At 37.2% G+C, this 22217-nt stretch overlaps 1 protein-coding gene across 3 annotated transcripts in view; it reads right to left on the bottom strand.

The window, feature by feature from the left end:
- LOC145680758 (fatty acid hydroxylase domain-containing protein 2) overlaps positions 1 to 14948 on the bottom strand; it is a 186161-nt gene extending 171213 nt beyond the window's left edge. For 2 of the 3 annotated variants that reach the window (XM_081751742.1, XM_081751740.1), the window contains exons 1-2: positions 14791 to 14948; positions 370 to 492 (exon numbers count right to left, since the gene is read on the bottom strand). The gene's annotated coding sequence lies outside the window, so the exon portion shown is untranslated. The remainder of the gene's footprint in view (positions 1 to 369; positions 493 to 14790) is intronic. The other variant, XM_081751741.1, reaches the window with a different exon arrangement.
- Between the last annotated feature and the right edge of the window lie 7269 nt (positions 14949 to 22217).

Below are 22217 nucleotides of genomic sequence, written 5' to 3'. Positions count from 1 at the left end.
TTTATTATTATTTGCTGGCATCGTTTCTCAAAAATACTTCCCTCCTAAACTTTCTTAATGCTTACTGTCGTATTTACTTCGGAAGACGGAGAGATTCTTTTTTCTTTTCTTAATCATTTTCCAATAAAAATGTAATCATATTTATTTGCTGTTGGCTTTCCCACAAATATTGGTTTCCGAATTTGGAGAATTCTTTCAAACTGCCACCGACACTTGAGTGTTGATATGCATTATAATTGCAGGACACTATACCCTGTATAGTTTGCACTCTAGATTTTGACGGAGAGTTGTGAGCTTACATTGCTTTCGAACCACTTTTAAATCACTTAAAGAAATTATTTTATGAATATTTAATATTTAAAAACTAACCTGTACGTGTCCTAAAAATCCTGGTAGAAGATACAGATTGTTTCGTCAACCCACTGTTGACTTCATCAGTGTAAATGAAACACTAACGCTGCTTGATTTGTCATATTGCGTAGTTGCCTCCAACTAAGAGATGATTAAAAACATACACAAATGTGATGAATTAATTCTTGATGCACTCTATACAGACTTAAATGGTTATATTTTTGATCACTTAAAACGAAGAAAGAAAAAATTAGCAAATAATCTGACTTGCGTTAAAGTATTAACTCAAAAGGAACGTCAATTTCAAGTAGAATTTAATGCATTCAATGTGTGCATGTGCAATCTAAACAGTCATGTAAGTTTTTTTTTTTTTTTTAAATTCATTCATTCATTCATTCATTTATTTTAATTTAATTCTGCTATTCGTCAAAATTGTCACTTTTCGGAGAGCACTTTTCATGGAAAAGGGATGATATAATAATTGACCAGTGTTAATAACGACATTAGATATTGCATGTGAATTCCTAGAAAGTCACAGCTACTGTTCTGTGTGTTCTTAAATACAATGCATCACAAACACTGTAAACAAAACTATAATAAAGTTCGTAGTACTACTAAAGAATAATTAAGAAAAAAAAAACTAACATGCATATTCCGTTTAATAAACGAATAACATTTCTCGTTTAAAAGCCGTAACGAAAATTTTAAAGATACATCACTTTTTTATATTATTTTATTTAGGGATTTGGGTAAAAAGCTTACGAAAAATATTATAAATAGGAGAAAATGTTAAAATAGTAGATGGAATCACACAGCGAACTTGTCTTTTACATTTACTGAGCATCTACCAACAAACTTACATCAATTATTTGAGGGCGTTTAACAATTAACTGTAAGCGTCTTAAAAATCCTTACAGAAAATGTAGACTATTTCCCCAACCCACTGTTGACTTCATCGGTGTAAAGAAAAACTAAAGGTACTTGATTCGTCAGATTGTGTAGTTGTCTCCAACTAACAGATGATGAAAAATATATAGAAATCTAATAGATTAATTCTTGATGCACTACACACAGACGAAAGTGGTTACATTTTTATAATTCTTTAAACTAACAAAAATGATCTGACTTGCGTTAAGAGCATTCACTTCAAAAGAAAGGGAAACACCTCTGTGGAACTTAAAATATGCACTTGCACCAAGAATATTTACCTGAGAAAGACACAACGATCACTCAAAAATCTCGATCAATGTCAATAGGTAACGTTATTTTTTTACCCTTCGCACGACGTGAAGAACTATAGTTATCCAGTTTACAGATAGAAAAATCTTCAGACATATCAACGATGCAGTGGAGTAACTAAAGAGCATTATATCTAAATAGAAGAAATGTCGAACTCGAAGTCAGCAAATGTTCGGTTATTGACGAATACACTGAAAAATCTTCAATTAATCACAGATCCTGATACAATGTAAATTTTAGTCAGTTTTGTATACTAAACTTAGAACGAAAGAATACAGATCAAGAAATTCTAAACGTTGTATTTTTCTTTCTTTGGTGTGTCTAGTATATTGATTTTTGACGAAACCGTTGATTATAGTGTTCCATCTTTTATCAAGGTTCTCCTTGTCAAAATTCAACGTCGAATTTTCAGGTCTGAAAAGGAAGATTCAAATATATTCCTTTTAATGAGCGAAGAACATCTCTGAAGTTCTTTAACCTTCTTGGTCACTGAATGTTCTTGAATCCTAGTGAAAATAGTTCTTTTTGTCATGCCGATGTAGACCTCTTCGCAGCTGCAAATTGCTTTTTAACTCCAGAAGTTGACAATTTATCACTGAGATCGTTTTTGTAACCTGAAAATGTGGTCAGGTTATATTTAGAGTCATGACATCACGCATTACAAAAATCAGATCTACAAACATCCTAATACTCATGCTTACCATTCAAACTACAAGGAGAAATAGATTTCTCCCCCTTTTGCCTAATGTCACTCACAAATTTAAAAATATAAGCAGATTTTAATTTTATAGTTAAGTTGCCGAACAACATTAAGATGTCATTGCCCAAGTTGCAAAAGTGATATCAATGGTAAATTCTCAACGTCTGGAGTTTACAAAACAATTTGAACCTGTGAAAATCTACATTGGTGTAACAGAAAGAAATATTTACACTATGATCAAATCACATCTGAGGAACACTCAAAGTGTATGGTCCTGCTTCTTTAGGATTGTCAAGACATCTCAAACTTCAAATCACAAGATAAAGGAAGTTCAAGTATTTTACAGGAGTTTCTCACCTATTGAAAGGAATGTACTTGAATCATTACTAGAAATAAAAATTCAACGTTGAATATGACAAGGGGAACCTTAATAAGAGCTGGAACACTACAAATGGCAGCTCCGTCGAACCATACAAGAGATACCTAATGTAACTGAAAAATCATCTATTGCAAAACCACGCTCAGGAATTGTAACTATCAGGTTTCTCTAATTACAATCTATCTACTTACAGGTTTCTGTAATTTCTGAATCTTTAAATTTCCAAGCTTTCAACTCTCCCCTGGAGTCTTGGTCTTGCTCACAGGAAGAAAAAGAACAGAAACATCAACGAATAAAACGGAACGGACTTCTGCCGCGTTGTGTATTTTGAAAATAATAATCGGAAGAAAAACATTTATTTTTCTCGTTTCTAATGAAAGCACCATATGGTTTGCAGAGGCCATAACTCAAAATGCATTTTTTAAAGTTTTCTGGGATTTCGAAATCATAATTACCTACATCAGTTGGATATTTGTGAGAGAAATTTAACGCTTTAGCAGTATAGTCAATGCTAGATTGAGAAGTGGAGACGAAGGGAGTACTAGTGTTGATTTCAGTAAGTTTGTTATCCGAAGGGCAAGAAACACTATGATCACTTTCCACGGGTTTATAATTCCATATTTTCAGACACCTCAAATTTACAAACACTTTTTTTATATTATTATTATTATTATTAATGAAACACGGTGTTCACTTTCATTGATCACTGAAAAATGTAAATTCATCTCTGATGCATGGAGTCCTTGGTTCGATCGCAGCTCATGCCAAGTCCACTACGTAGTGGACAAACACCGTGCGCGTGGGTTTTCTCGGGGTTCTCTCGTTTCCTCCTACTTTCTTCATTCCACCATTTCATTCATTTCTCATCATCACCGTCTCCTTTGGCCTAGCCGGCATAACCGCGAGACGTAAAGATTTAATTAATTTTTTTTTTCCATTTTGAAAAATGTGAAGAAATTTTCCGAACGTTCATTACGAAAACATCCCTTTCTTTCTTTTCTTTCTTTTTATTTTGTTGCTCTGCTAAGATACACACGCTTACTGGTTATAGTTATTGGGAAGGGGGAGGTAATAGTTAGTATATGAAGAAAATTAAAAATGATCACGCAACCGTTATTGGATCACTTTTATATGGATTGACCCTTATGTAAGTTTTCTTAGTACATGTTTGAAGTTTGACAAAAATATATGAAACTACCGTTTTCTTTTGAAGTATAGCCTTAATTCAACTCAGATCAATTTTTCTTCAATTCAAGGTATTAAAAAGGTACCCACCTTCGTTTGTATATAGTATACCAAGAATTCATCTATCACATTTGTATACATTTTGCTTCGTTTCTCAGTACAGACAACTATGCAATGTGATAAATCAAGCAACTTTAATTCTTCATTTTTACCGATGACGTCAAGTGTGGCTTGGAAAAGTTTAACGTCCCACGGTTATGCCGGTTAGGCTAAAGGAGACGGTGATAATGAGATGAGTGAAATGGTGGAATGAAGAAAGTGGGAGGAAATGGGAGAACCCCGAGAAAACCCACGAGCACGGTGTTTGTCCACCACAAAGTCCACACGGCGCGAGCAAATGTAGCTTGGAGAAACAGTGTATTTTCTATAGGGGTTTTAAAGAACACTTACATGTTAGTTTTTAAACACATCCAAATCATTCATGTAAGTTCCTTTCCAGGTTAACTAACGGTCACCTATACAGGGTTCCTACTGATCTGGAGAAATCAATTTCCCTGACTTCTCCCTGACCTTTGGAAGGAAATTCCCTGACTTTCATGACAGGTGTCGGATGACGTTGACATGTACATAAGGAATAAATAACGCTGAATATTTATATATAAGAACATTATTCCATAGAGACAAATAATAATCAATTGCTCATACGTACACTCATGTCTACGTCGCATATATATTACTGTTTTCTTGTAAGAATACAATTTGATAATGATTTTGCACGGTACTTTTAATATTGATACTAAGTGTATAATCGGAAAATGTATATTTGTGGTAAATTTCATAGGAAAAGAATTACAAATACGAAAATTAGAATGAGTAAAACAAAATGTTGCTAAATAGACAAAAAAGTTTTATTTTCGTTTTCTTGTTCTTATTTACTGCTGTTTTGACATGAAATTTGCCATAAACATGTCTTTGCCGATTATACGCATACTAATATTATAAGAAATACCGGGGCGAATTCGTTATCAAATTATATTCCTACAACAACATATTTACAGACATGCGACAATAATTTTGGACGTGAGTGTCCAAAATAACTAAATAATAAAAATAATAAAGAATAAAAATCTGAGCAACGTTCCATACTGTGATTATTAATGATTGGCTAAGCTGAAATTTGTGTACAATTAATGTTAGAAAAAATATATGTTTTCAAATTTCCCTGACTTTCCCTGATTTCCAGTCGATTTCCCTGAGTTTTCCTGACCTGTACCATTTTCCCTAAGTGTTCCCTGACTTACCTGACAGTAGGAACCCAGCTATACTGTGCCCTGAGAATCCTAAAACGGTTATTGTGCTCTAAGCTGATCTATAGGCTAGGAAGTGCGCGTTTGGTACACGTGGTTCCAGGTATCATTCTGGTGGGATAGCATTAAAGACATTCAATGCATTATGGTGTTTCGAATTCTACCTTAAACTGTAGTTGGTCTATGTTTCTCTTCGATGCTGAAAAGAGACGCTAAATTTTACCAAATCAATTACAGATCTAAAAGGATTGTTATATTCGTAGCAACCAATCCTATTGTCTTCAAGATCTAGACAGTGCTGAAGACATTCGGCATCATAATTATGACATATTTTATTCAACTTAATCCTTTTCCCACACAAAATAGTACAATTAAAACGCTATTAATTTTCACTCTTATGAATAAATAAAATTATATGTGTGTAAATACTAGAGTACAGTACGAATTAGAGATGTGCCCCTCCTTAGCCTAGTAGTTAATATGCACAGTTCCGAGTTTGATCCCCAGTGTAGCTGATTGCCCCGCATACAAACCCGAGTAATGGATTCTATCCTACTTTAAGGTCTCGGTCCCATTTCATACTGCTTCAGTGCTCAAATCCAACGAATCAATTATTTACAAAGTTAAAGAAGGAAAAGTTTCTCGTAAATGAGAGATCCGAGATGTCGTTCTACCATACTGATTAATGTAAAAAACGTTCAGTTGAAAACAGCTGCTGTTTATAATGTCTAAAGAATGGCTTTTCTTCTTATTATTAAAGTCCAGGCGCCACGTCTTCCGCCCACTGCACTCTGGAAACGAGCCTGACAAATAAAAATGGAATTTCAACAAAATTTTTTACTACTATTGGCCGTCTACTTACATCATCTAATAATATAACGAGAAAAATAAAAGAAATATCAAGGTAGATGATAAAACGATACAAAAATTAGTATCGTTTTATAATGAAGGAACAAACTAACCATTTTATACAGTTCGCAACTTGCGTCTGCCCAATAAGAACATTATCTTCTCATGAGCGATATAATAGGAATAAAGATCAAAAACAGTTAACTTAGTATCTTAAAACCAAGATTTATGACAGATTGTACGGTTCAATCATTAGCCTTAATAAAAAACTGAACCAGTTCTTATTTTTAAATAATCTAACAACTGAGCTTAAAGAAAGAAAGAAAAACATCACCATCATTAATTGCATACAGGTTCGGAACCGAAAGTTTGCAACCTGAAGTTCGAAAAATGAGAAAGTGAGATTGGGGATCTATTCATTAGTACAAGCGAATGAGATATTCGCATTCTGTCTATAAAACCATTTTTAGACATTAATTCCCACGACTTTATGTTCAACGGTTCCAGAAGAATACCCAATAACATTTGAACTCTTTTCTCCAAAATTTCTATAATTAATTCAAGTGAATGAGATGTTCATATCCTGTGTATGAAATGAATGAAGGAAATAGAAATGTCTATTTCTAATGGTTTATAAGAAATGCAATAAACTATGATTTCCCACCTTTCCTCTTCAGGGTGGTATTCTAAAAATTAAATTAATAAATAAAATGTATTAATTTATTTATTAAGTACGAAAATCATTGCCACTTTGATGAAAATGTCACTGAAACCCGTCCCCAAATTTTTTCTGTCACTGGACAGTCAAACATATATATCCCATTCCTTATAGTAATATAGATTTAGACAGAGCTTTTTCTCTGAGAAAAAAATAAATAAATAAATAAAAATAAAAATGAAAGGAACCGGTACTCATGAATATTATACTACAATAACTTCAACACTTTCTGATATCGTTCCACATACCTTCGCTGTCTTCAAGGATCTTATAAAATAGAGGATGTGCCCTTACAACAAAATCTTGAAGCCATACGTCACAGTTTCGCCACCCCTACTTTGCCCACTCCGCCCAATAGGATCGCAATGTTTTGAGCCAACAATCATGGCGGAAACGAAAGTAGCCAATCAGACGATGGCAGAAACGAGAGTAGCCAATCAAACGTGCCGATGCTCGGTTGTTTTTTGGCTTCATCGATTTAATAGGATGAAGATACATATGGGCAGATCCTCTATTTATAACATCCTTGGTTGTCTCTATATCGGGCCTTTCTTCTGGTATCAGACGCCTAACGACTACCCCGGAACAGCCATCTATTTACATAATTGATAAGGTTAAAATGTTTGAGAAGCGGTCCTACTATTCTGACAATCATTAGTATAAAAACTGTCCATACTAGCAGTGATGATCAAGATGAAGTTATTGTAAGATTCATCTGAGAAACAGTCCCTCTTTCACATTCGCTGGAAGACATTGCAATCGTTGATTGATTGATTAATTGAATTTTTGAGTTTTACGTCCCTTTTCAGCAGCGAGACTATATGAGACGTGGACCTACTGATTAACGTGGAATCCGAACCACATGAGCTCTCGCCGGGAATCGAACCCGGGCCTCCCACGCCAAAAGTGCGAACGCTAACATTGCAATCGTGTCGAAAGGTACTTCAGAGGAAGTAGTACGGCTGGGACTACATTTTCTTGAAAGACTCATGGAAAACACGAATTGCCTCTCCTTCATTTAAGTGCAATTTGTTAATTTCCTAAAAAGTCAACCCAAAAATTTTTTGTCAACACTGGAACCTAAAATTTTGCTACACTGATGCAAATCGGCATTACCTCCTTCAAGTAGATCTTTTTAAATGCATCTGATATAATCTTTTTTCTATCTTCAAACCGGTTTAAATTGAAAATTCATTCCAAAATACTATATTATTTAAGGATATGAATTGACGCATGTTTAGGGTAATTTGTAGACGTGCTCTTTCATTTACTGCATCTAATATTTAATGAACAATAACTGTGCCATTTTAGTGTCTCCTGACACCTTTCTAAGCAGATCCGGGCAACTGAGACGGAACTAATCTCACTTCACGAATTCTAAGAAATGAAATTAGTTTCATGTCGGCTGTCCAGATTTGCTGAGGAAGGTGTCAGAGAACACTGAAAAAGTACAGTTAATAGTATATTAAATGTTAGACGCAATAAAGAGTAACTACGTTTACAAAATAGAGAAATTGCAATTTTATCAAACTCCCAGAAAAAGGTGCTGGCCCTCCGTACCGCCAGTAAAATAAAACTGAATGTAGATAACTATAATACAAAATTACATTAATTCTTCACAAAGAAACAGTAAAATTATATGATCTAACTTTTTGCATTTAGAAGACGAAAACATAAACGGGTCTTTTTTTGTTTGTTTGTTTACTCGTTTGATATGCAAAGTACTTCGCAAAATCAGTTAATACAAGTACAAAATAGGCAATTTATTAAAAAAAAAAATCAAGGGAAACCATTTCTCAGTCCAGTTTAAAGAAAGTATGATATTATGGTTAATTTATTTGTATATTCGCGGAAGAAAACAACCACCGGCATTCCCATACAACTAAAGAAGCCCAGGATATCGGAAATGCAACACCGACGGTTGAATGTAGTGAACTGAACATTTATCGCAAACTCTGAGTTTGCATATGGCTGTACTGTTTCAAATTTAGAAATTCTTCTCGAAGAATCACTTATTTTTATTTAAATTTGCTTAAACTTTTAAAAAAATATTTGTAATAATGATTGAAATTCGCACAGAATTTTCGTGGTCATTATTCATCGGGACCTAGTTTAAAATGTGAATCAACAGAAGTTGTCTATATATGTCCGATTTTAAACCTTCATCCCTCCTAAACCGATCCGAATGATTCAAACAGCAGGAGAAAGCCAAAGGCCCCTAGTATCGCGCCAAGTTCGCATGTGTATGATGTATTCATCAGAACTCTCAAGGTGAACCTGTTTCGGTAAGGCTACGTCATAACACTTTCCAACGTCAATTTTCCCATGACACGGATTCAAAAACAGTGCAGAGAAAATAGATGTACAATGGGGTTAATGACCATCAAGAACATCGACATAAACTCCACGATGTTCCAGCTCTTCATTCATTCAGTAAGGGGAGTGGAAAGTGACCGACCGTGTACTGTGGTGACCTCATTTATAACTCGGAAGTTGCGTCGAATGGCCCTGCAGGAAAACCCTCCTACACAGTAGTGGCAAGATGATTGCATGTAGCACAGTCAACTGTGAACCGCAACTTACGTAACAAATTAAAGCTCCGGATGTGTTTAGAAGTTGCAAAACATATATTACGTTCTACACAGAGATTTCTGCAACAAATGGCGGGAGACATCGATATCCAGACTATTTCCTCCTAGGACATACCAGTGGAGTCACCTGACAGCTTAATGTTATTTTAATCAGTATAAGCTTGAAAATTGAGGGTCATATCACCTACAATTCACTCCCACCCTGTCGTTGATATAGGCTTATTACATATTGTTGATCCTGAACCAGTACTTATACACAGTCAACAGAATGTTTCAGAAGTCATCTAAAGAAATTAACTTTCCATCACTCAGAAAAACTAATTGTGTATTTTTGTTCTTATTTGTGAAAGTGCAAGATTTGCATGGATATGTCTAAAGATGAAAGATATTTCTGTAATGTGTTGGCAAGAAATATCGAGAGAAATTTTAAATGTACTTCTTATATTGGTACATGATGAGACTATTTCAGAAAATTAATCCAGTAAGTTATTTTTAACAAGTAGCCAACTATTTATATTACACAAGATAAATACTACACCAGCAGAATATCTGATTCTGTGTGTTTTCTATGATACGGAATGCAACTACACTCCGTCAGAAATAGATGTGCGCACATATTGGCACAAACATATTATACATAACATACACGATGCTATCTTGCTGCACAGTGCACTTGCCGAGACACAGGTGGAACTAAAATAGGATACGTCCCTCAATACTGTGAATCCTCCTCCCTCCATCCCATTCCCTTTTCGTATACTATAATAGGATCTGCTGTGGCAAGCTGTCCACAAGGCCGCTAAGGAGTCCTTGGTTGACTACCTCCCACTCGTCGGAATCGCATATTTGAACTAGTTCCATGCATGCTTTATGGGACTCAGTTCAGAAATGTACAAGCCAGTTTATCCAATACATGTAAGTCCTCCCACTTAATTTAGTGACTAGCGCGTACCCCTTTGGTGGTTCTGCTCCCACCTTAAATTGTAGATCCACGTCTCATAACCTTGGTGCTGTAAAGGAATTCTACATTCTAACCAACTAACTAATGCATGTCAGATTGCTGTAAGAAGAAATACACAAAGCATGCCACACTCTCGTCTTGCAGAATGTATTTGCATAGTGACTGAAGGCCCGCAGAGAACACTCAATGTTCCATGAGAGCGGCGTTTGAGATGATTCCATCTCAATCGTCACCCGCTGAGGCCGTTAGGATTTATGAACTAGATTTATGGGATTTCGGGATCTATGACTAGCTCGTCACATATGAGGGATGACTTCTCTCGGCGATCACACAATCCAAGGAAAGGGAAGGAAGAAAGTGGCGGCAATTTCGTGGTGTGAATGAGGGAAGCATCACTAAGGATGGCTGGCCTGGAAAAGCTTTTACACTGTTTCGACCGAGTGCCCCCACCGGAAATCGAACCCAAAACCGCTCTGCTGAGACCTCAGGGGCCTTGGATCTCTGTTTAAACTCTTTTCCGATTATTGTCAGGCGTCAGATACATCCACACCTATGCTGAGGAAGACTTGATGTTATTGATTTCAGTTTCATTCCAGGTGCTCGTTTGCCCATCGATACCTCTTTCATGATGCTGGAGATCAACACTGATACTTGCCAAGCATGCTGGGTAATCAAATCGGTCATATGACGACGACTTAAAGTGTTCCGGGCCGGCACATTCCCACATATTGTACTCGAGAAGATATGTCGCATTGTCTTCAGGGCATGTAGTTGCTGGCAGATGACAACGTCATCGGTCCTCAATGATGTATTTATCTTGATAGTGATTTCATGACCGCACTGTAACTTCTAGTTGATGCATCCTAACAAAACAAGTTCGATTAGTGATGCAGTGACTCTTAGAGGCATTATAAAGAACGCTTCACGACACTGTCATTGTGGATGCCAGTACCACTTCACTCCAATGACTTACATGGAGTGTCGTAGTTATCTCTGTCTTGTATTCCGGACAAGAGGGATTGCTTACTAAAGACTAGGTATGTTTCGATGCGATACCGTCACCAAGTTTACCCACGGTGAGGATACCGTTATGCATACGCTTGATTGAGCAGAAAAAAAATGTCAGTAGTGTTATGTTGATTAAGCATGGTTTCCTTATGTTATAACTCTGAGGTTCTTGTATATCAAATACTTCATTATATATTATTATAATTTAAAACATAACTGAACTTAAACGAATTTAAGCCGATTAATCAGGAACATGCTTTTTGAAGCACTTGAAGAGTTAATCCCTCGGCTAATCCTTTAACTCTTTACAGCTTAGAGGAACTGTTTCATGATGAATCGTTCTATTTAAAACATATTGACGAAGCTATAGGTTTGCTAATTGATTTTCTCCGATGCGCGGATAGACCACTTAAGCTTCAAATATAACGCAAGTCTAACTTATTGATTATAGCACTTTTCACATAATGATATACCTACCAGACATGGACCTAATGAAGGGGGCACGGTGGCTGTGGTAGAGCGCTTACCTCTGGTGCGTGGGGTCCCTGGTTCGAACCCCGGCCAAGTAAGTTTGTGTTGGACAACATCGTGTCCATAAGTTTTCTCGAGATACTCCCGTTTCCTCCCACCTATTATTCTATCAGCATTGACCTACCTTAATCATCGGTCTCCCTTAGTCTAAAGGGCATCAGCATGGAACGTTAAATTGAAATCTCAAAGATTTCAATGAAGCTAATAATAAAGCTTAAGTATCGATGATTGGTGTCTTTCGCTGTAGAAAGAGGGTCTGCTGCGGAATTGTGTCTTCACTGCAAAATACATGCACCAACATGTACTAAGTAGTTACCAATACCATAAGCCAGTACGGTATCTAGCACATCAGGTTAGGGCGCATTAGCGATTTTGGATACGTGCATAAAGAAATATTTATTTCACATTTTCTAATATGGCATTTCCTTCTCATAGTCAGCTATTCTTCGTGTCTGTATAAGAATATTAACCCCGGATGCTAATGTAAATTCGGCTACCCTCCCTTAAAACCAAAACAAAATGGAAATTTAACTAATGCTGCACCACAATTAAAGGATAGTAACAGTATCTGGCATTTACTCCGAAGTTGGTCGTCCCCCTGGTTTTCGAAGGCAATAACAGCTACGAAAATTTAAAAGCAATTTTTAGGACCGCTTTAAAAAAGTAGAGTAAGATAGGGATAAGTAAGGTAGGGTAGGGTCGGGTTAGCTTAGGGTTAGAGAAGTTTTGACCGTTTTGCTAAAATTAATAAAATATAAATTCTCGTCTCTGCGTAAGAATAACAAACGGAGCGTCTCTGTACAACTGCAGCCGTGTTCAAAATACAAATGTTCGCTACTTTCTGACAATTCGACCATGCGGCAACCTTGTGCAAAGTAGTTCCTTTCTCTTTCCAAATAGTTCCATGTTTATAACAGCTTATAAAAAAATGAACACAACTTTCGGGTTAAGTTTAGAGTTACCCCTCCGCTTTTTATAAAAATCAGGAAAATTTACAGGAGAAATGAGGTAAGAAATGATAACGTGAAGTTTTTATTTATGTTTAGGAATGTAAGTTCGGCAGGAGAGTTACGTTTAATACGAGAAAAGATATGTGGAAGTTAGTACTATTTGCCGGATGCGGAAGCATTACGGAAGGTTTCAGCAGCATGGTAGTTGTAAAATATGGCGAATATGGCGAACAGGTGTAACGGATGCGCAAAAATAATGAAGAAAACCTTTTAAATTTTTGTGAAACGCACGGAGTACTGAAATTAAGTGAAATGTAACAATGTTTAATACTTTAAGCACTGTTTTTTGTATGTTGCAAAGTCCAAGGGCAACTTCAGACTGGAGGGGCAACTCTAAACTTAAGCCCAACTTTCTCTCTCCTTACATATTATCAAGCATACAAACGAGTAAATTATCCATTTCTTCCCAGTAAATATTCAGTTTTGTTAGAAACGGACTACCAGCTTTGGAACTTAACCGCTGTATTTAATATTTAGACACAGGTTAACACTGACTTAGGAAGTTCTCCTTAAACTATTGGCAATGTGTGTGTGTGCATATGAAGATAAGAAGTTAGTGCTACATGTAAATTAAAATCGAAATTGCAATTTAAAAAAAAAAAAAAAGTCTCTCAGAAGGAAATACATAAAATATGATTCTTAGACGCAGTCCCAGTTTAGGGGCCATCAATTATCTGTAATGGGAGAAGTTGCATCCCTGGGTACAGATTCACTTTAGGAGGGCTTAACCCTTATGGGCATAAATACAGTATGCGGCCATATGAAATAAAACCGATAGTGCATAGAACACCAAACTACCATAAAATTGCATAAGGATAGGGCGAAGCTAGTGCATCCGCATTCGTAGGAAGCAGGTGTGTCAACGAGGGTGGGCATGCGCGTGAATGAGGATAGTGGAAACAGATTGTGTTCCTCGTGTTACTAGATATCTTACAGCTTTTATGATTACGGGTCATTATTTAACACAATGCAGTGATTTACGAATACGGCTCATTACGGCTTTCGGGTTAAATTCCAAAGTTGGGCGTCCGTTTCCAGCAAAATTTTTAAAATTTACAGAAAAGATATGGATAATTTGATCGTTTGTGTGCTTGATAATATATAAGAGTCTCGAAAAAATTGTTTATTTGTTATATATAAGCGGTTATAAACATGGGACTATACGGCGAGCGGAGGGAACTACTTGGCGCAAGGTAACAAAACAGTTGCATTGTGGGAAAGAAATGAGCATTTATGTTATCAACATGGCGAATGTACAAGGGCAATGAAGTAACAGTTTTAACATTTGTGAAGCAATACGTTGATAACGAACAAAACCTTTCAAAAGTTTGTGAAGACCACGGATTAATGAACCTAGTAACAAATTGCAGAAAATGTGCAAAGGAGATAACAGCGAAAAAACGGGCCGAAAGCGGACGCCCAACTTCCGAATAAATGCCCGGCTTTCTTATACAGTATTACGTGGTCAAAAGCATACACATTCAATTAGTTTGGAGGCATATCAGAGTTAAGACTCCGATATAATTATACATTCCTCTTCGGTAAGAAAACTTGATATTTCTTCCGCAAATTCTAATAATCTAGTCCCCTAAACTGGATCAGCACCGATTTTTGAAAGCCGATTTCCAAGCTTGCAATATAACGATAAAATACATAATAAAAACCTTGATAATGATTCATTCGAACAGAAAATATTACATACGTATGTATATCTTTCGAAAATAGTTAACTGCGTTACGCAAATTATATAGGCCTACTGGGTCAGTAGTAGAATTCAGTGGCTTCCAAACTTAACTTCTACATCTCTAATATATAAGAATATATCGATTGTTGCAAGATTCGTTTGAGTTTATCCTAATGTCAAACTCCATTCGGACCAAATACTCTTACTTCTAGAACGTAAACAGACCAAAGAAACACTCCCTAATACTTTTTATATAATTTGACTCAATGATACATACCGGTAAATTAATTGAGTTCGAAGTATCTTGATGTTTCTTGTAACCTCAAGTAGGATTAAAGCTTATGACACCTTCAAACACTATAATTATTTCATATTTGAAGCGGCTGACATTTAACGCCCCTACCACCCAAAATACCGTCTGCACACACCTTGGTTCTTTCTCACAATTGCCAGGTAGACCTTCAATCGTCAACCAGACTTATGTTGTAGAGTAACTTGGTACTAATCTTTGGAATTGGGGTTACAGCAGCAATTTTCCAAATATCAGGATATGTATTAACATTATGGCTCCAATTAAATAAAGAAGCTAAAACATGAATGGTAGATGTAGATTGTAACCTCAAACGAAGGTATTGTCATAAGAAACGTAATTTACGGTTAAAAAGCTGCGTGCACATGAGAGACGATTGCCATACATTATTTTCCATTTATAGAGTCTTTCTGCACAATGTAGAACTCGTGGTCCTTATTCAGAGTCGTTTTGACGTATAATTAGAGTCATACTAAAGGCCTACCTACTGCAGGAGATAGGTCGTGCCTCTATTGGACCTGAATGCGAATGCAAATTTCCCAGCACTTGTAAATAATATTGAGTGCCTTGACTAGTTCCGACCTGCGAATTGCGAAAACCGACGAAAAGATGCGAATGTGGACGATCCCAACCCATAGATGGCCATTTTCCACTGGGCTCGCTCGGGCTCGCGCTCACCTGTCTCAACTGGGCTCGCGCTCACTGGCGCTCGCGTTCACTTCTCTCAACTGAGCTCGCACTCACTCGGGCTCGCGCTCATCTCTCTGGACTCGGCTCGCACTCACTCGGACTCGCGATCACTTCTCACAACTGGGCTCACGCTCACTCGCGCTCGCACTCAGTAATCTTATCTGGGCTCGCGCTCATCTCTCTCGACTGGGCTCGCGCTCACCTGTCTCAACTGGACTCGCGATCACTATCGCTCGCGATCACTTCCCCCAACTGGGCTCGCGCTCACTCAGGATCGCGCTCACTTGTCTCAACTGGACTCGCGATCACCAGCACGCGATTATTTCTCCCAACTGGGCTCGCGCTCACTAGCGCTCGTGCTCACTGATCTTATCTGGGCTCGCACTCACTCGGGCTCGGGCTCACTTCTGTCCACTGGGCTTGCACTCACCCGGGCTCGCGCTCACTTGTCTCAACTGAGCTCGCACTCACTCGGGCTCACGCTCATTTGTCTCAACTGGGCTCGCGCTCACTTGGGCTCAAGCTCCCTTCTCTCGATTGCGCTCGCGCTCGGGCTCATTTCTCTCAATTGGGCTCGCCCTCATTCGTGCTCGGGCTCAGTTCCTTCAATTGGGCTCGCGCTCACGTATTTTATTGGGGCTCGAGCTCAATTGCACTCGGGCCCACTTCTCTGAGTTGGGCTCGCACTGACTCGTTTCATTGAGTCAGTTAGCGCAAGAGCCATGCTCGCGAGCTTGTACACCGTAATGGGCTGATTAATGGCGTATACCCCCTCCAATTTCAACCCCTGATGGAATTGTTACAATTAATCGGAGTTTTCTAACTTTTCCTATTTTTGCGGCAGCCCAAGCTATTATCTAAATCGATTTTTGTTAAAATAATGTGAGTCACTTTTATATCGATTTTCATTGTTTCTGTTTGAAGAATCTATGTGGATAGAACTATCATTTAGTTACAAAATAATGTTTTTTCTTATCTCATAGAAATAGCTGACACGTTAATACTAAACTTCGTTAAAACAGCTGCTTTAACAAAATGAACTAGTCCTACAAGTCATAGGTTGTTTATGCAGCTGAAATTTGAAATACTGTTGATTGATTAATTATCTTTCACCGTCCCCTTTCATCAGCGAGGCTATATGAGACATGGACTTATAGTTTTAACGTGGAATCTGAACCACTGTCGTTCAATACTTTCCCACAGGGAATCGATCACAAAAGTCGCGCGTGCTAGCAGTAGACCAGTGGAAGGGCTTGTAATACTGTTGTCCAATGATTTTTATTAGGAATAAATTATAGGTGATTTTTGTTATCGTTTAGTCAGCGTAACGAAGATGTCCAAATTACAGTATGATATACTGATGAATGTGATAGTGCAAGTATTGAACCATTGTGTATTCCACAATCCAGTGTATCTTTTGAACCCCTGTCACCAAGGCATTCAAAGTGAAAGTGTTAGTGCTCTGAAGAATGTTAACCCTCCCCCCGTCCCATCCCCATTGTTAAGAAACCACTATCCAACCCGGAGCCAGTGAAGCGGAAATCGAACTTGGCCGATGATAATTTTGTGCTCAGGAACTGCATGAATTAGTAAGTACAACAAAATTAATAAATCCCAGGTATGTTAAAAGCAGATCTTCACCTTAAGTTTTATTGTATTGCCATGCCTCGAGGCTCATTCATTGTCGTGCTCTGTAGATAATAGCTATGTATCTGAGACCATGCTTCAAAACCATACACTGAGAAAAAAGTGTACGTGGCGTACGTAAAATCGTATGTTACATTTGCAAATCCTGTAGTTTTTGGACTGCAAACGTATAGCTGAAAATGCATGTTTTATAATACTTTCTGTAAGTATTCCATGTGTACGTACTTTCCGTATAAAACAATATGGGCGGTCAGGATCTCATATACAAATGGACAAACAAGGGAACGTATAGCCTGTTGGCCTCTATCTAGAATTTGAGGGAGTGAATAGTTTGTATTAACAAACAAGCAATATTTTCTAAAGTTAATTCTGCAGTAGTTTCTTTATTTCTTTACGTTTCCAACTTCTGATGAAAAAATAGGTCTATTAAGTGATATGACACCTCCATGAATACCGGGATGATATAGTCTTAATGCGATTTCTTTACATGTTTTTCTGAAACCTGGAGCCCCACAATAGTGTTCCCATTCGGGCTTGCATCTTCTAAGTCCATTAGATTACTTTTTCCCCTTACTTTGAAGCAAGGAAACTTTATTTTTTTAACTTTGTGACTTCCCTCAGGAGCAACCTCTACTTTTAATTATGTATTTGAAAGCATATTGTCCTGCTAAAATACATTAAATATGAATATTTCTTAATTTAGGCTAAGTTTAAGAGTATTAAAACTGAAAATTTGAAAGTATGCTTTGATTATAGCCTGTATTTTGTTAAAACACACCAAAGAAAATTAGAAGTTGATGAAAGCTCAATAAAGATGTTTATGAATGAAATTTACGTCATAACATCAGTTTGAGTCGAGAAGTTATATATAATACTTTCGAAAATGGTAACCATATTATGGTTCTAGTTTTCATCTTTACATTTCCTTATGTATATTAAAAGCCGGTTCTTTAGTGGCGTAACATAACGGAAAAATAGTACCTATATAAAATGAGGTAATATTAAGGACTGCGTTAAAAGAGGAAATGTAATTATGTCAATTTACGAAGCTATCGTGAAATTTAGAATGTTTTGTGTTTGTTTGTTTGGAGCTTAATATTCTTTTTCATCAGTGAGGTTATATGGGATCTCGCTCGTCTGGAAGATGAGAATACTTACCACTTATTCACAGTGAATCAATATGAATAAGTGACTTGCAACCCTTAGCTATTTCGTCAGGTACGTGCTAATCTTCACGGTAATAAGATTTGATAAATCTGCAATGAAAATATTGTTTCAAACATCAAAATCAAATTGTAAGCAAGCGTAAAAATGGATCTGAAAAGGTTGGGGAACGCATGACGTTATGCCGTTCCCTGTGCCTATCTTTGCCCACTATATTTTTTAGGAAGTGGACGGACGCCATAGATATTTTTGGAAGTGGGGCATGACGTCCCTCGTGTTTTCCCTCACTTTTAACACTGGTTGTAACAAACGACTCGCCATCGTTTCAGGATAGCTTTCGAAAAAAAGACTTTAATGAAAGGTGTGTGTGTGTCTATTTTTTTGGGATGTTGAATTGCTATCTTTTTTTATTTTTTAATAGAACCTTTGACTTATATGAGGAAGTATTTTTCTTTTAAATAGATGAGATTTTAATCATTCAATTTTACTAATTTCTTTTTCTGACCTATTTAAGAGTTCCTTGCTTTAAAAATATTCAATGTAATATTGTTTTAGTTTTTATTTATATATATTAAAATTACATAATACCGTAGTTAAATTTCGCTTAGAATACATTTAAAGATCTCAAGAAGAAGTAGTGAGTAAAATTAACATGCTAAAATTCTTTTATTTCAAAAAATTAAAACAATGTTTCCTCATATAAATTAATGGGCTGAATAACCATTATGGTGCAAGCTATCAACATTCCTAAGAGCTGCTCTTGTTTATTGGGATTTAAAGAAGCTGCAATTAAATAATACATAATTATTTCGCTCGACTTTTCTATGAACGCACAGCTTCATTAGTTGCTAGTAAATAAAATTCCTACTTCGCAAGGTCAAGTAGTTTCCTTACTCTATGATCTCAAAAAAAAAAAAAAAAAAGCTTGGGTCATCGAAGTTTTTACTAAAACAACAAAAACAAATACCTGCCACAAACAAATACCATCCTCTTATAATAACCATAAAAAAGTCGGTTCTCTATCGAAAGGTGTTTGAAATCCACTGAACAATAAAATGACAGCTCAGACCTCAAGAGTGTGCTTTTTCTTTTTGTAAAGTTGTTTCATTCTTCCTTTACAATTCTGCACATGGAATGAGTTTCCTTTTTTTTTTTTTTTTTTACTCTAAAGCAAATGAATCCACGTGAGTGTTAAGTGAGCGCGGGCTCGCACTCGCTCGGGCTCACACTCACTTCTCTCAACTGAGCGTGCACTCACTTGGGCTCGCGATCACTTCCTTCAACTGGGCTCGCGCTCATTCGCACTCGCGATCACTTCTGTTAACTGGGCTCGCGCTCATTCGGGCTCGCGATCGCTTCCCTCAACTGAGCTCGCGCTCACTTGAGCTCGCGATCAGTTCTCCCAACTGGGCTCGCGCTCACTTCTCTGAACTGGGCTCGCGCTCATTCGCACTCGCGCTCATTTCTCTTAACTGGGCTCGCGATCACTCGGACTCGCAATCACTTCTGTTAACTGGGCTCGCGGTCACTCGGGCTCGCACTCACTTCTTTCGATTGGGTTCGCGCTCATTAATCTCAAGTGGGCTCGCGCTCACTCGGGCTCGCGCTCACTTATTTCATTGGGGCTCGGGCTCACTTGGGCTTGCGCTCAATTATTGAGCCCGAGCCCTGTTGAGCGTGAGTGCCGAGCTCACGAGCGTGGGGCTCGCGAGTTTGGACACCTATGTCCCAACCTGCTGGAACTGTTCCTCCGAACTCGTGCGAATGAAGAGTCGTCTGCAGAGGAGTTGTGCGCTACGTGAGAAAAGAAAGTTTGTTTTGTTTGAAGCAGACGACATTGCAAGTTGCGGAGATATAATAAATAAATAAATAAATAAAAATAAAGGTGGAAATAGATGTTGATGTTCTAATAAATTGTGCTTTGATAAAGTTCCATTGTGAAACCAAGCTCATCCAGATTATCACAAACAACACGTCGTGAACATATTATGGGCAGTTGTAAGTATGGAACTTGGAGTGGAAGATATGTATATTTTTCTTTGTTTTGTCTTTAAAATATGAAGATTTAATTAATACACGAACCGCAACTTTTAATTCAATTTATATTTCCTTTTTGTTCCTTAAATAATGATTTTACGAATATATGTAATTATTGAAAAACATGTTTGAAATAGCAAAAACGGGTTTATTTACCTTAGTGTCAAGAGAAATTTACCTTAATGTCAAAACCAAACGATTCTTCGTAGAGAAACACTCACGAAAATTGGAATATTTTTCAAGTGCAGGTGAAATTTTGTGAAGTAATAATAGAATATTTCAGGTGTTATTCTAAAATACTCGAAAAACTTTCTTCTTGTTGCTCTAGATGAGGGAATAAGTTAAATTCTCCCCCCTCATTTCTTGATAAAAATATGTCATTTATCCACATACGTCTTCTTCGTGCTCTTAAGACTTTAAGGTACTAATTTTCAAGCAAAAATATTTCACATTTTAGCTTTGACAGAGATATTGCAACTTGTTTTCTTATTCGCAAAACTTCGGATCTAGTAGAAGTACATGAATGCGATTGCGAACTGCGAATTCATGGCCGCTACTAGATCCGAAGTTTTGCGAATGCGAATAAAGTTGCCATGTCTCTTTCAAAACTTCAATGTGAAATATTCTTGCTTGAAAATTCGTGCCTTAAAGTCTTGAGAGCACGAAGAAGACGCATGTGGATAAATGCCATATTGTTATCAATCATTATCATTCGTAGAAGCATTATTTTAGGAACAAAAGGGAAATATAAATTGAATAAAAAGTTGAGGATCTTGTATTAATTAAATCTTCATATTCTCAAGACAAAACAAAGAAAATATATACATACGTTCTACTCCGAGCTCCTTGCTTACCTCTGCCCATAGTTTGTTCACGACCTGTCGTTTGTAGTAATCACAAGGGAACTTGGTTTCACAATGGAACTTTATCAAAAAACACAAATTTATTAAAGCATGAACATCTATTTCCATCTTTATTTTTTTATTTTTATGTTATTATTTCTTTTTATCTCCGCACCTCGCAACGATCCTCTGCTTTCATGGAAAACAAACTTTCTACTCTCATGTAGTGCTCAATTTCTCTGAAGATGACCCTCCACTTCCACTTCTGGGGGAGCAGGAAATGGTCCCCTCCTCTGTTCCAGCGTTAACGCCTTGAACATGGGGTGTATTAAGAAAGGTAGAATGCTGATAAGGTTAGCTTAGAGTAGGAAGTCATGTGGCGCAAGTGAAGATAACAAGGGTTGCTGTGAGTGTTTACAAATTGAGATTATTAAGAAGAAGAAGCTGAAGATGATAAATCACAGTGGAATTCTCAATGGATAGAATGGTGCTCACCAGTGGCGAAGGGTGGTAAGAGGCCCTGAGGCCCGGCCTACCCATTTACTTTCAGAAATTATAATTTATAATTAATTCATTTTCCTTGTACATAATTCATATTTTCTAAGTTGAAAAAAAATTGTTTGATAAGGAAATCGTGGTTGGCACCACTGCTGGGAGGCTCACCGAGCAGTGTCTCAGGCGGCAGAAGAACTATCGCCAAGCTACTCAGAAAATCCCGCGAGAGAACGGGAATGCGGCGTAGGATCGAAACTGCGTAGCATCGAAACTGCGTACGATCGAAAAATTCAGCTGAAAACCTGTTTCGATCCTACGCAGTTTCGATCGTACGCAGTTTCGACGCTACGCAGTTTCGACCGTACGCAGTTTCGATCCTACGCAGTTGCCCTGAAATAATTTAAGTTTTAATCATGCGCTCAAAAAATATATTTTTTTTTCTCTCTCTTTAATTTGTTTAACCTGTGCAGCTATAAATTAGGGTTATATTCATGGACTCCACACGACCTAAACTGCGTA

The sequence above is a fragment of the Thermobia domestica genome, chromosome 3 (genome assembly GCF_964235325.1).
Source record: "Thermobia domestica chromosome 3, izTheDome1.hap1.1, whole genome shotgun sequence".
Classification (NCBI taxonomy): Eukaryota; Metazoa; Arthropoda; class Insecta; order Zygentoma; family Lepismatidae; genus Thermobia; species Thermobia domestica.
This window is presented reverse-complemented; position numbering and strand designations above follow the sequence as displayed.